Source organism: Hyperolius riggenbachi, chromosome 9 (assembly GCF_040937935.1).
Source record: "Hyperolius riggenbachi isolate aHypRig1 chromosome 9, aHypRig1.pri, whole genome shotgun sequence".
NCBI lineage: Eukaryota > Metazoa > Chordata > Amphibia > Anura > Hyperoliidae > Hyperolius > Hyperolius riggenbachi.
In genome coordinates, this window is record NC_090654.1 from 243,748,335 (window position 1) to 243,761,237 (window position 12,903).

General features: G+C 45.5%; 1 protein-coding gene across 3 annotated transcripts in view; it reads left to right on the plus strand.

The window, feature by feature from the left end:
• INF2 (inverted formin 2) overlaps nt 1–12,903 on the plus strand; it is a 189,828-nt gene that overhangs the window by 38,665 nt on the left and 138,260 nt on the right. The window contains exon 1 of one of the 3 annotated variants that reach the window (XM_068254232.1): nt 3,544–3,599. The exons of the other annotated variants lie outside the window; for them this stretch is intronic. The gene's annotated coding sequence lies outside the window, so the exon portion shown is untranslated. Of the gene's footprint in view, nt 1–3,543; nt 3,600–12,903 lie in introns of those variants that run through there. 3 annotated transcript variants of the gene reach the window in all.

Here is a 12,903-nt window from a genome sequence, read left to right on the forward strand (position 1 = left end):
GTGTGTGCCACTATTGATAAATAACGTTAGTGTGTGCCGTTTTTCTGCTTTTTTCCCTGTGTGCCATTATTATGCAGTACTAACGATAAATAACGATAAGCGTATCTTTTTAATGCGGCGCCATTTTTATGCATAGGCACTGTGCGCCATTATTCACTGATCCGTTCCATGGACTGTTGAGCTGTGTGCTCAGCAAGCAGTTACCAGGCAGAAATAAGCAGTGATGCAGCAAGAAGCAGTTACCAGACAGCAGTGAGCAGTTGAGAGAGTTTGAGAGGCATTTCACTGCATGTCAACAATTCTTGGAAAGGAGGCCTTACTTTTTTTTTGTAAACTTGCAGTGATGAAAATATGGAGGCTGCCATTCCTGTTAAAATAAAACATGGCTGTCATTTGATCATTATCCTTTAATATACAAGTTTGGAGCTAGTACAGTTTGGGTGGCCCAGCAAGAAACTTCATAGGGTTATTCCACCAACATGATTGGGTGGCCGCAAACTCTACAACTCACATGTTCCGGATAGGTCTTATAATAACTACACCCACACTATTCAGCAAATTACTTTAACCAGCTGAGCGGTCTGGACGAGCTCAGCTCGTCCAACACCGCCAGCGGCTGCCGCTCAGGCCCTGCTGGGCCGATTTTAATGAAATAAAAAGCAGCACACGCAGCCGGCACTTTGCCAGCCGCGTGTGCTGCCTGATCGCCGCCGCTCTGCGGCGATTCGCCGCGAGCAGCGGCGAAAGAGGGCCTCCCTAGCCGCCTGAGCCCTGCGCAGCCGGAACAAAAAGTTCCGGCCAGCGCTAACGGCTGGATCGGAGGCGGCTGACGTCAGGACGTCGGCTGACGTCGATGACGTCACTCCGCTCGTCGCTATGGCGACGATATAAGCAAAACAAGGAAGGCCGCTCATTGCGGCCTTCCTTGTTTATTCTGGGCGCCGGAGGCGATCGGAAGATCGCCTCCGGAGCGCCCTCTAGTGGGCTTTCATGCAGCCAACTTTCAGTTGGCTGCATGAAATAGTTTTTTTTTTATTTAAAAAAAACCCTCCCGCAGCCACCCTGGCGATTTAATCAGAACGCCAGGGTGGTTAAGCTTTAGAGGGTGCTGTGGTTGGAGAACTGTTCCCTATGGACTTTGTTGCTGGGTCACCTAAACCGTAGGTTCAGAGGTATTTGTTTTCTCTTTACTAATACATTTATTAGTAGGGATGGTTAATAAGATGCAATTAACTCCAAGTTGATGCAGGATTATGCAAATTTTGTATGCAGCTTGAAAATGGACCGATCTAAAGCCTAGTACACACTAGCAATTTTGATAGGCCAATCATTGGTCAATTTTACCACCTACATGTAGTATGACCATTTACCTATATAATCTGCATAGAATAGAAAATCTGTTTGGCCCTCATACTACATGGAGGTGGTAAAATTGACCAATCATTGGCCAATCAAAATTGCTAGTGTGTACTAGCCTTTAGCCTGTCAAAGTGAAATTTGATTGGTCTATTTTCAGGTTGGGAGCACACTAGGCAGTGCAGAAAACCATGCGTTTTCTGCACTGTGTGGTTATAATTTTTTGGTGCGTTTTTGTATGTGTCTGCATTTCTGGTTTGCATTTTTTCATTTCATTTAGTATTTTATATTGGCCAATGGAGTAAAATACATTATAATTATTTTTTTTTTAAATGCATCAAATACGCATGGAAAAAGGCATTCCTCTGCATCTCTATTGAGATACATTATGTGTGTTTTTGTAATTATGCAGCAAGTTGTGCGTTTTCAAAAATGCACACTGTAAAACACACACATGCATTTTTAAATGCGTCCCATAGACTTATTAGTTTCAAAAATGTTTTTGGCAAAGCCAGCGGTTCTGCCTAGTGTGTTGCTAGCCTCGGTTTCATAGATTTGCATAATCCTGCTTAAATCTGACCCAAACCAAACTTTTTTTTAATTAAAAATATTTAGTTGCACCACTCTGACACATACAAAGATAAATAAACACTCCTTCAAACCTATGAGCATTTCAGTGCATGCTTTTCACCCTTCTCTTTAGGGTTATACTGGGGCAGCCATTAGCAATTCCTCCTTTGCCGGACACCATTTACTCCACCAGTTTGCCAGATTTTTTCCTGGCAATTTGAAAGGAAGGGAGGGGTTCCTCCAATAAATGTAAAATATTTTATATTTGTCATCATGCAGCTGAAAAAAGGCTGCTATTTATTATTAGAATTTAGAAAATAGATTTTATTTCTGAAATCTTGTATTTTTAATTTGGGTCCACTTTAAACTTAGTTATTTGAACCTCATTGGCTGTCCCTATCTATCAGCCATTTCATTTCAATTTGTAAAACTATTAAATCTTATCCTTTTTAAGCCCCATCTACACGATACGTTTCTTTGTACGTTTTTGATTACGATTCTATTTATGATCTGATTAAATCCGACATGTCCGATCGGAATTCGATTCAATTCGCCATTGTTTGGCAACAACAAATCGAATTGAATCGAATCCCGATTGGACATGTTGGATTTAATCGGATCGTAAATAGAATCGTAACCGAATCGTACAGAGAATCGTATAGTGTAGATGGGGCTTTAGGCTTCTTTTCCATGGACAGTAAAATGCCTCTGAAACTCACAGCTGCCTGGTAATTGCTTGCTGCTTCCAGATAACTGCTCACTGCTGCCTGGTAACTGCTTGCTGAGCACACAGTTCAACTGTCCGTGGAAAAGAGGCCTTCGTTTTTGTAGTAAAAAAGAAAAATGTAAAATACCTGGTAGAGACGTCACAAACTTCGAATTTTCCGTTGGTGAACGTGAACTTCCACAAATGTTCAAGAACAGGCAAATCTGGTGAACCGCCATAGACTTCAATGGGTAGGCAAATTTTAAAACCTACAAAGACTGTTTCTGGCCACAAAAGTGATGGGAAAGTTGTTTAAATGGGTCTAACATCTGGACAGGGGCATGCCAGAGGGGGATCCATGCCAAAAGTCTCACCAAAAATTATGGAATCACCGCAAAGTTGGGTTTTAACTCCTAAAGGGCAGAAATCACATTATGCCCAGCTCTGGGTGTCAGTGGGCTGTGGAGTGTCTCACACAGAGATATGCAATAGTACTATCAGAATACAGTGAAATAATAATGCACTAGAGTGGTTCTGTGCCTGCAACTTAATGAGAAAACAGCACAGCAGTAGTGTGCACACAGCTCTGGGTGTCAGTGGGCTGTGGAGTGTCTCACACAAAACAAAACACAGAGATCGATGTGAAGTGCTTTCACAGCAAGTGAGGAACAAGAACACAGGCCTAGCAAATGCTTTCCCTACCTATCTGCAGCAAGTCTGACCCTGCTCTCACTAGGCCTCTTTTTCACGAACTGTTTCTAGGCAGTGAAATGCCTCTCAAACTCTCAGAACTGCTCACTGCTGCCTGGCAACTGCTTGCTGAGCACACAGCTCAACAGTTCGTGGAAAAGAGGCCTAACAGTCAGCAGCCAGCAGAGGATTAATCCAATATGGCCACCACTACTGCTTTTTGATAGGGGGTGGGGGGTCCAGGAAGGGGTTGCCATGTGTCTGCTGGGACTGTGAGGTAAGGGGTCAAAGTTTAACTCAATGATTATGTATGGGGGCGAATCAAACATGCCAAATATTTGCTGAAAATGCGAACAGCCGATGTTTGCAGAATACTGCTTGCCAGCGATCTGTTCAGGCCATCTCTAATACCTGGTGCCGCCGTTTATTGGATCCTATAAGAGACAATCAGCAAGATACAAATATTCTGGGCTTGCATGCAGCTCAGAACAGACTGTTTGACTGAGTGTCAGGATCCATTTACTGAGAAGCCTAAAGGCTGCCATACACTGGTCGATTGCCACCAGATTGACTAACAGATAGATCCCTGTCTGATCAGATCTGATTAGAGAGGGATCTAATGGCTGCCCATACACTGCACACAGATTTTGAATCAATTTCAGCATGAAATCCATTCACAACCTGTGGAGCTGCCGCCTGCTCATCGCCCCCATTTGCAAGGATGGTCGTAGTCAGCCAACTTCGCTATGCTGGAACTACGCGTAGTTTTACGCAATAACGCTTCGCCAAACTACAGCTTCGGAATCAAATATTCGCTTTGTATGCATTTTGTAGACTACGCATTAAAATACGCAATTACGCGTAGTGCTTATGCCCGTATGCAGAAAATTTTACGCATTAATTTTTCTTTAAATGCTTATACCCGGACCTCTTCTATGCGTACATTCCCCTTTCCAATGCTTAAATTTGTAAGCATACAATCGCACACTACGCAATACACATGTTAACCACCCTGGCGTTCTATTTAATAAAAAAAAACGATTCCATGCAGCCAACTGAAAGTTGGCTGCATGAAAGCCCACTAGAGGGCGCTCCGGACGCGTCATTCTGATCGCCTCCGGCGATCAGAATTAACAAAGAAGGCCGCGATGAGCGGCCTTCCTTGTTTTGCTTACCTCGTCGCCATGGCGACGAGCAGAGTGACGTCATGGACGTCAGCCGCCTCCGATCCAGCCCTTAGCGCTGGCCGGAACTGTTTGTTCCGGCTACGCTGGGCTCGGGCGGCTGGGGGGACCCTCTTTCGCCGCTGCACGCGGCGGCGATTAGGTAGCACACGTGGCTGGCAAAGTGCCGGCTGCGTGTGCTCCTTTTTATTTCGTCAAAATCGGCCTAGCAGGGCCTGAGCGGCAGCCTCCGGCGGTAATGGACGAGCTGAGCTCGTCCATAACGCCAGGAAGGTTAACGACGCATAGTGGGCGTAAGCTGGGTACCGCTACACGTAAATTTGTAAGCATAGTTTTGAAACGTTACCTATGAACTACAATGCGTAGATGCGAACTACGATGCGTAAATTTGCACTGGCGTAGTTTCTGCTCATCCCTGCCCATTTGGTCTCCTTCTGGCCGCAGCAATACATTACCTGTTCCGCCGACGAGTTCCTGGGTCCGTTCTGTCCCTTTCTCCAGCTGGCCTTCTTCATCTTCACTTCACTTCCTGCCTCGTCCTGTCAGAAGGGGAAGTTCAAACAGTAGAGCTCCCTCTACTGTTTAAAATTCCACTGATTACAGGACGGGACAGGAAGTGAAGAGAAGATGAAGAAGGCCAGCTGGAGAAAGGAATAGCACGGACCCGGGGACTCGCGCCGGCGGAACAGGTGAGATTATTGCTGCCTCGGTCGCCACCGAATCGAATGCGACTAATGACGCGCTCCCGACCCACCGGCATTTGAGCAAAATTTTCTGCCTGGACAGATCGACGGAATCGATCGATTTTGGATGGAAGTGGGTTGATCGGTCAGGGTTTGTGTTATCGATTTCACAGCAGATTTGATCACAGTGATAGAATGTGCTGTATATCGGCGGGAAATTGAGTTAGTCTATGGGCACCATAAAGGGAACCTTAATTGAGAGGGATATGGATGTTTCCTTTTAACCTCCCTGGCGGTAAGCCCGAACTGAGTTCGGGCTATGCCGCCGGGAGGCACCGCTTAGGCCCCGCTGGGCCGATTTGCATAATTTTTTTTTGTTACACGCAGCTAGCACTTTGCTAGCTGCGTGTAACCTCCGATCGCCGCTGCTACCTGCCGATCCGCCGCTATACGCGTCGCCGCAGCCGCCCCCCCCCCCCAGACCCCGTGCGCTGCCTGGCCAATCAGTGCCAGGCAGCGCCGTGGGGTCGATCGGATTCCCCTTTGACGTCACGACGTCGATGACGTCATCCCGCCCCGTCGCCATGGCGACGGGGGAAGCCCTCCAAGAGATCCCGTTCTTTGAACGGGATCGCCGATCGCTGAAGGCGATCGGAGGGGCTGGGGGGATGCCGCTCGGCAGCGGCTATCATGTAGCGAGACATTGTCTCGCTACATGAAAAAGAAATTTAAAAAAAAAAAAAAAAAAACGTATTTGCTGCCCCCTGACGGATTTTAATAAACCGCCAGGGAGGTTAAACAACTGGCTGCTGATCTCTTTGGCTGCAGTAGTGGCTAAATCATACACCTGAAACAAGCATGCAGCTAATCCAGTCTGACTTCAGTCACAGCACCTGATCTGCATGCTTGTTGAGAGACTGTGGCTAAAAGTATTAGGCCCCGTTCACATCAGAAATGCGGATGGCCATGGCTGCGGAACGCGTGCGGACCGCAACGCGTACGAACGCATGGCCATCCGCGTTTGTGTGCGTTGCGTGGCTGATCCCATCACTGAAAAGTGAATGGGACAGCCACGCGTTTTTGCAAAATCTGCGTGCAGCATGCGTTCCCAGACCGCACAGGTCCGTAACGCATGCAGTGTGAACATCAGACATTGCACTCTTTGCAATGTCTGATGTCGTGCGTTTTGGCCACCTGCACGCGTTTCCAAAACGCGGCTGGAAACGCGTGCAGTGTGAACGGGCCCTTAGAGACACAAGATCAGCAGGAGAGTCAGCCAACTGGTATTATTTTAAAAGGAAAAATACATTTCCAACTACCAAAACAGCAAGCAGCAGGTACATCACCTGCCAGCAGTAAAAATGTCTCCATGTTATAAATGTCAGAATGTAAATCAGGGATTTAAAAGATTTACAATGGGCAAACGCTGACTAAATCATTTATACATAATTATTGTAAAAGTGAAGCACTTTATTACATTATTTTCACTGGTGTTCCTCTTTAAGGCCTCTTTTCCACAGACAGTTGATAAGCAGTGAAATGCCCCTCAAGCTTTCACAACTGCTTGTTGCTGCCTGGTAACTGCTTGCTGAGCACACCGTTCAACTGTCCGTGGAAAAGAGGTCTTATGGAGGTGAGTAGGTATGAACAATGAGATGCAATTATTTCTGAGTTTATGCAAATCAAGTCCCACCCAGGTTTAAATTGATTGGTCCATTTTCAAGCTGCATATATTTGCATATAAATTTACATTAGCTCAAAAATATTTGCATTTAATTAACCACTTCACCTCGAAGGGTTTTTCCTGTTAACCTCCTTGGCGGTAATCCCGAGCTAGGGCCAGGGTGGAAAACTGCAGCTCAGAGCGGTAATCCCGATCTCTGCTAGGGGTAGCTGCAGAGGCTGTATGCAGAGCAATGTGCGCAGCAAGAGCATTTCTACATACCTCCCGGGAGATCCCGCTGTCGGCCGGCATTCTTCTTCCTCTTCTCCGGGGCTCTGCTTCCTGCTGGTGAGATCGCTGGCTGTCGCCATGACGACAGCCGGCAATTTCACTTTAGAGCTGCAGCGCCACCCGGAGGATGGAGGCCTAACTGCAGTGCTGGAGCCAGGGAGGTGAGTGATTGCAGAACTGCTGCAGACCTCCCTGGCAGCATGATTTTTTCCAGGTTTTAGAGTCTGAAAGGATGCAAAAAAATTGCACCGCTTTTAGACCCTAAAATCCGGAAAGAATCATAACGCCAAGGAGGTTAAAAAAAACCAGAGCAAGTTTCACCTGTCAGCGCGTCTTCCATTCATTCACCTATAACTTTATTACTACTTATCACAACAAAACAGTCTATATCTTGTTTTTTTAAGCCATCAATTAAGCCTCTTTTCCACGGACTGTTGATAGGAAGTGAAATGCCTCTTAAACTCTTACAACTGCTCACTGCAGCCTGACAACTGCTTCCTGAGCACACAGTTCAACAGTCCAAGGAAAAGAGGCCTATGGCTTTCCTTGTGGGGGGGTACTTTTTGCTAAGAATTATTTTTGTTCTTTTCTGTTAGCCGGGCGCAAACACTAGATGGCGATAAAACGCCTGCGATCGCTGGCAGCAGAGTTACATCTTTCCTGGAAAAGTACCATTATTTTATTAAGCGCTCTTTTCTATGGACGGTTGAGCTGTGTGCTTACCAAGCAGTTATCAGGCAGCAGTGAGCAGTTACCAGGTGCATCAAGCAGTTACCAGTTACAACAAGCACTTACCAAAACTTCATAGAGTTAGCTGTGGCATACTTCAATGAATGTGTCATTGAGCAAAAACAATAAAAGAGTTAAGGCTACTTTCACAGCGGGACGTTGCGGTATGATACGACGTTAAAGTCACGCCGCAAATTAACAACGCAACGCGTCCAAAAAGTCGCAACGCAGTGTTACCAACGCATACACATATACAGGCAATGAAAAGTATGTCTCCAAGTCATTACTGAGCATGTGCAAACAGTCTAATGCAGCTAATAACGTGTATAACGCACAGCATGCAGCACTTTCTAATAATGCCACACGTTACACACAAACGCAACGTGTGCACTGTGAATGTTGCACAGACATAGTATTGTTGTGCATTAGTCTGTGTTATTATATTTTATATCGTGCGACATTAATATTGCATTGTGAAAGAGCCCTGAGGCTACTTGCACACCAAGTTTTAGGGGACGTTATGGTCGCATAACGTGCCCCTAACGCAACGCCTGGTGCTCTTAGATGTGGATGTCAGAGTGAGCCGCGTTGTGAAGCTCACTCTGGCGGCCGGGATGCGTACTCTTGGACGCATGCGGCATCACGTGGTCCCGCCAGCCAATCGCCGCACAGAGCGGCGCTCCAGGAAGTAAACACTGCACGTCACACCGTGCAGTGACTATTAATTAGCCATGTGGCTGGCCAAGGAGGAGGAGGGAAGACCTCCTCCTCCAACACTACTGAGCATGTGCGCACAGTCTAACGCGGCTTAGCAGCGCAGAACGCCGTAGCATGCAGCACATTCAACTGACGTCCTGCGTTACAATGTAACGCAACGTGGGCACTGTGACCAGCCCATTGATTTTTCATTACTGTGCGCTGGGCTGCATTACAGACTGCACTAACGTGCGCCTGTAACGTCTCACTGTGAAAGCAGCCTCAAACTTAAAAAGTAGATTTGACCACTGAGGATTTTGCCCCCTTTAGGACCAGAGCAATTTTCACTTGTCAGCGCTCCTCCCTTTCTTTCGCCAATAACTTAATAACTACTATTCACAGCATAATGACCTATGGCCTAGTGCACACCAGAGCGGTTCGGCTGCATTTTGCGATCCACTTGCGGCTGTGCATACGCTTGGGTAATGTATTTAAATGGGCTGGTGCACACCAGAGCGGGAGGCGTTTTGCAGAAACGCATACTCCCGGGCTGCTGCAGATTTTGGATTGCGGAGGCGTTTCTGCCTCAATGTTAAGTATAGGAAAAACGCAAACCGCTCTGAAAAACGGCACTTCAGAGCGGTTTGCTAGGCGTTTTTTGTTACAGTAGCTGTTAAGTAACAGCTTTACTGTAACAATACATGAAATCTACTACACCAAAAACGCTTCCCAAAACCGCAAAATGCTAGCTGAAACGCTACAGAAAAAGAAGAAAAAGCGTTTCAAAATCTGCTAGCATTTTGCGGATCTGCTAGCGGTTTTTGGTGTGCACTAGGCCTATATCTTTTTTTTCTCGCCACCAATTAGGCTTTCTTTGGGAGGTACAGTATGTTAAGAATTATTTTATCCTAAATACATTTTAACATGAATAATAAGAAAAAAATTGGAAAAATGCATTATTTATCAGTTTTTAGCCATTACAATGTTAAAATAAAATGTTCTGCTGTGGATTAAAGCCACACATTTTATTTGCCCGTTTGTCCCGGTTATTGCAACATGTAAAAAATGTCCCTAGTACTATGTATAGCGCCAATATTTTATTTGGAAATAAAGGTGCATTTTTTTTCAGTTTTGCGTCAGTCACTAATTACAAGCCCATAAATTAAAAATTAATAGTAATATACCACCTTGACATAAATTTTAAAAAAGTTCAGTCCCTAAGATAACTACTTTTATTTTTTTTATGTAAAAAATGTTTTCCCCTATATATAAAAAAAAAAGTTGGGTACTATGGGAGGGTGTGGGAGGGAAATGGTTAATTATAAAAGTCAGTGTGGGGATTTTTATTAAATAAAAATGAATTTTGGTGTAATTTACTATTTGGCCAAAAAATGTCCTCAGTTATTATTTCCGATTCACGTATGTAAGTACGTGAATCGGAAGTAATGCATAGCAGTGTAACAACAGTAAGATAAAATGAATGCTGGCGTCTCGTAGGCGCCGGTATTCATTGAATCGGGGACTTAGATTTATGAATGGGAACTGCGGTCCCATTCAATAACCTCCCCGGTAAGCAGCGGTGCGCGCGGGCGAACGGGAGCGAGCGTCGGCTGCGCGCCCCTGCAGACTTGTCCTGACAGACAGGCCCTGGTGCATCCTGTGAACTTTGCAGGGCCGTGAATATACTGCACGGCGTGCATCAAGTAGTTAAACATAAAATAAAACTGAGGAATATCGTAAAAAGTCATTTTTAGGAGAAGGAAGATAGATACAATTGTTTATTTCATTAGTTTATTTTCGCCTCAGGTGTCCTTTAAGAATTCACACCTTTCCTTTCGCAGTGACTTCTTACTGAGCTGGAAGGGATTCAAAAATTTTTATTATCAGGCTGGCTTGAATCACAGAACTTAGATTAGATTTATCTTTAGTTCCTGGTGAACCAACAGAAAACTTGTTATTTTTGCAACATTAGTAAACGTGGCACCGCCTGATTTATACGGAATGAAACTTCTCCAGCTGACCACAGGTTTAAGGTCCATACACACATCCAATCTTAATTGGCCAATTTGACTATTGTCATGTAGCATGAGGACCAAACAATTCATCAGATTGTGTAAGTAAGCTCTCATACTACATTGAAAGTGTAAAATTGGCCAATCAAGATTGGATGTGTGTACGCACCTTAAGGTTGGGTATAGTAAGCCTGCACCTATTCTGTAGGAGACCTTGGGCAAAACTCCCTAACACGGCTACTGCCTATAGAAAAGCATGATGTAAATGCTCTTTGTCTCTTCTGTGTCTGTCTCACATGAGAGGGAAACCAGATAAACTCACTTATCTGACCACCTTCTAGAGTCCCATCCACTGGCTGCACTTACCATACTCCCAACTTTCTGAGATGAGAAAGAGGGACATCTTTCAGACCCTGGAGACAAAAGGGGACAAGCAACAGGAGCCCATTATGATGTAGTACGTTAGGTAAGCCATGAATAGGCTTATGAATGTGCGAGCAGTGCTGTAATGATGGAGCTATGGGCCCCGGTGCAAGTTTTACATGGAGCCACCCGAGCACTCTATACGTAACAACTGATATGGTGCACCAAAACCTGCCAAGGACAACCACAGTGTCAGAAGTGCAAGAAGGGGATGGGGGACAGTTTGTTAAAGGATACCCGAAGTGACATGTGACATGAGATAGACATGGGTATGTACAGTGCCAAGTACACTTATAACTATGTTGTGTTCCTTTTTTTCTTTCTCTGCCTGAAAGAGTTAAATATCAGGTATGTAAGTGGCTAACTCAGTCCTGACTCAAACAGGAAGTGAGTACAGTGTGACCCTCACTAATAAGAAATTCCAAGTGTGTGTGTGTGTGTGTGTGTGTGTGTGTGTGTGTGTGCGTGCGTGCGTGCGTGCGTGCGTGCGTGCGTGCGTGCGTGCGTGCGTGTGTGTGTTTTTCACCGAACCTGTTATCCGGATTCGGATATCTGGCAAATCCGCGGATATCCGGATCATGGGTGAAAATATCTGCAGATAGCTATCCGGATTTAAAAAAAAAAAATCCGGAATCCGAATCGGATAGCTGAAAAAAGTTTGGATATCCAGGTTACCCGAATTTCCGAAATCCCGATGAGCATCCCTGTTTCCTAGCAGAAAATGGCTTCTGAGAGCAGGAAAGAGATAAAAATGGTTCATAGTTCATAGATTTTAGCTCTGGCATACTTCAATGAATGTGTCATTGAGCAAAAACAATAAAATAATTAAGGCTTCTTGCACAAAGGGACGTTACAGGCGCACGTTAGTGCAGCCTGTAACGCTCCCCCAACGCACAGCAATGTAACACAAGTGGGCTGTTCACACCGCCCACATTGCGTTACATTGTAACGCAGCAAAGTGCTGCATGCAAGCCGCGTTAGACTGTTTGCACATGCTCAGTCATGTTGGGGAGGAGGGGAGAGCGGCCGGGCACATGGCTAATTAATATTTACTGCACTCAGTGACGTGCAGTGTTTACTTCCTGGAGCGGCCGCTCTGTGCGGCGATTGGCCGGGCGGGACCACGTGATGCCGCATGCGTCCAAGAGTACGCATCACGGCATCACGGACGCCAGAGTGAGCTGCACAACGCCGCTCACTCCGACGTCCACACCAGAGAGCACCAGGCGTTGCATTAAGGGCACGTTATGTGCCCTATAACGTCCCCTAAACGCAACGTCCTGGTGTGTCACTAGCCTAAAACTTAAAAAGTAGATTTAAACATAAAATAAAACTGTGGAATATCTTAAAAAGTCATTTTTAGGAGAAGGAAGATAGATACAATTGTTTATTTCATTCGTTTATTTTTGCTTCGGGTGTCCTTTGATGATTGCTACTACTAAAAACCATCTATAGAAGTTATTATTGCCAGCACAGGACCAATAGAGAGCTAATACTGTGGTTGAGGGAGGGCCCCTCTGGTGCCAGGGCCCGATGTGGTCGCACCCTCTGCACTCCCTATTGCTACGCCACTGTGTGCGAGAGTATATCACAAAGGTGGGTTACCTCCAAGGCAACCACTGATAAGGCAGGTGGGGAGTACTGTCCTGTCCCCACTCAGGAATTAAGAAGTCACTCTCTGTAGACTGAAAAAGGGAAAAAGTTCCGTTCCACCAGGGTGGATGATGATGGTTGTGGAGAACAGAGGCGCCAGGAAGTGTAAAAACAATTTAAAAACATTAAAAAATGTGGGGTAGTGGCGGACTTATCTTTCAATGGAAGAATCGACAGATGTCAATTTCGAAAATAATCCTTTATTGACTCAAATACCAAAATACAACAATCTTTGTCTGGCGCCTCT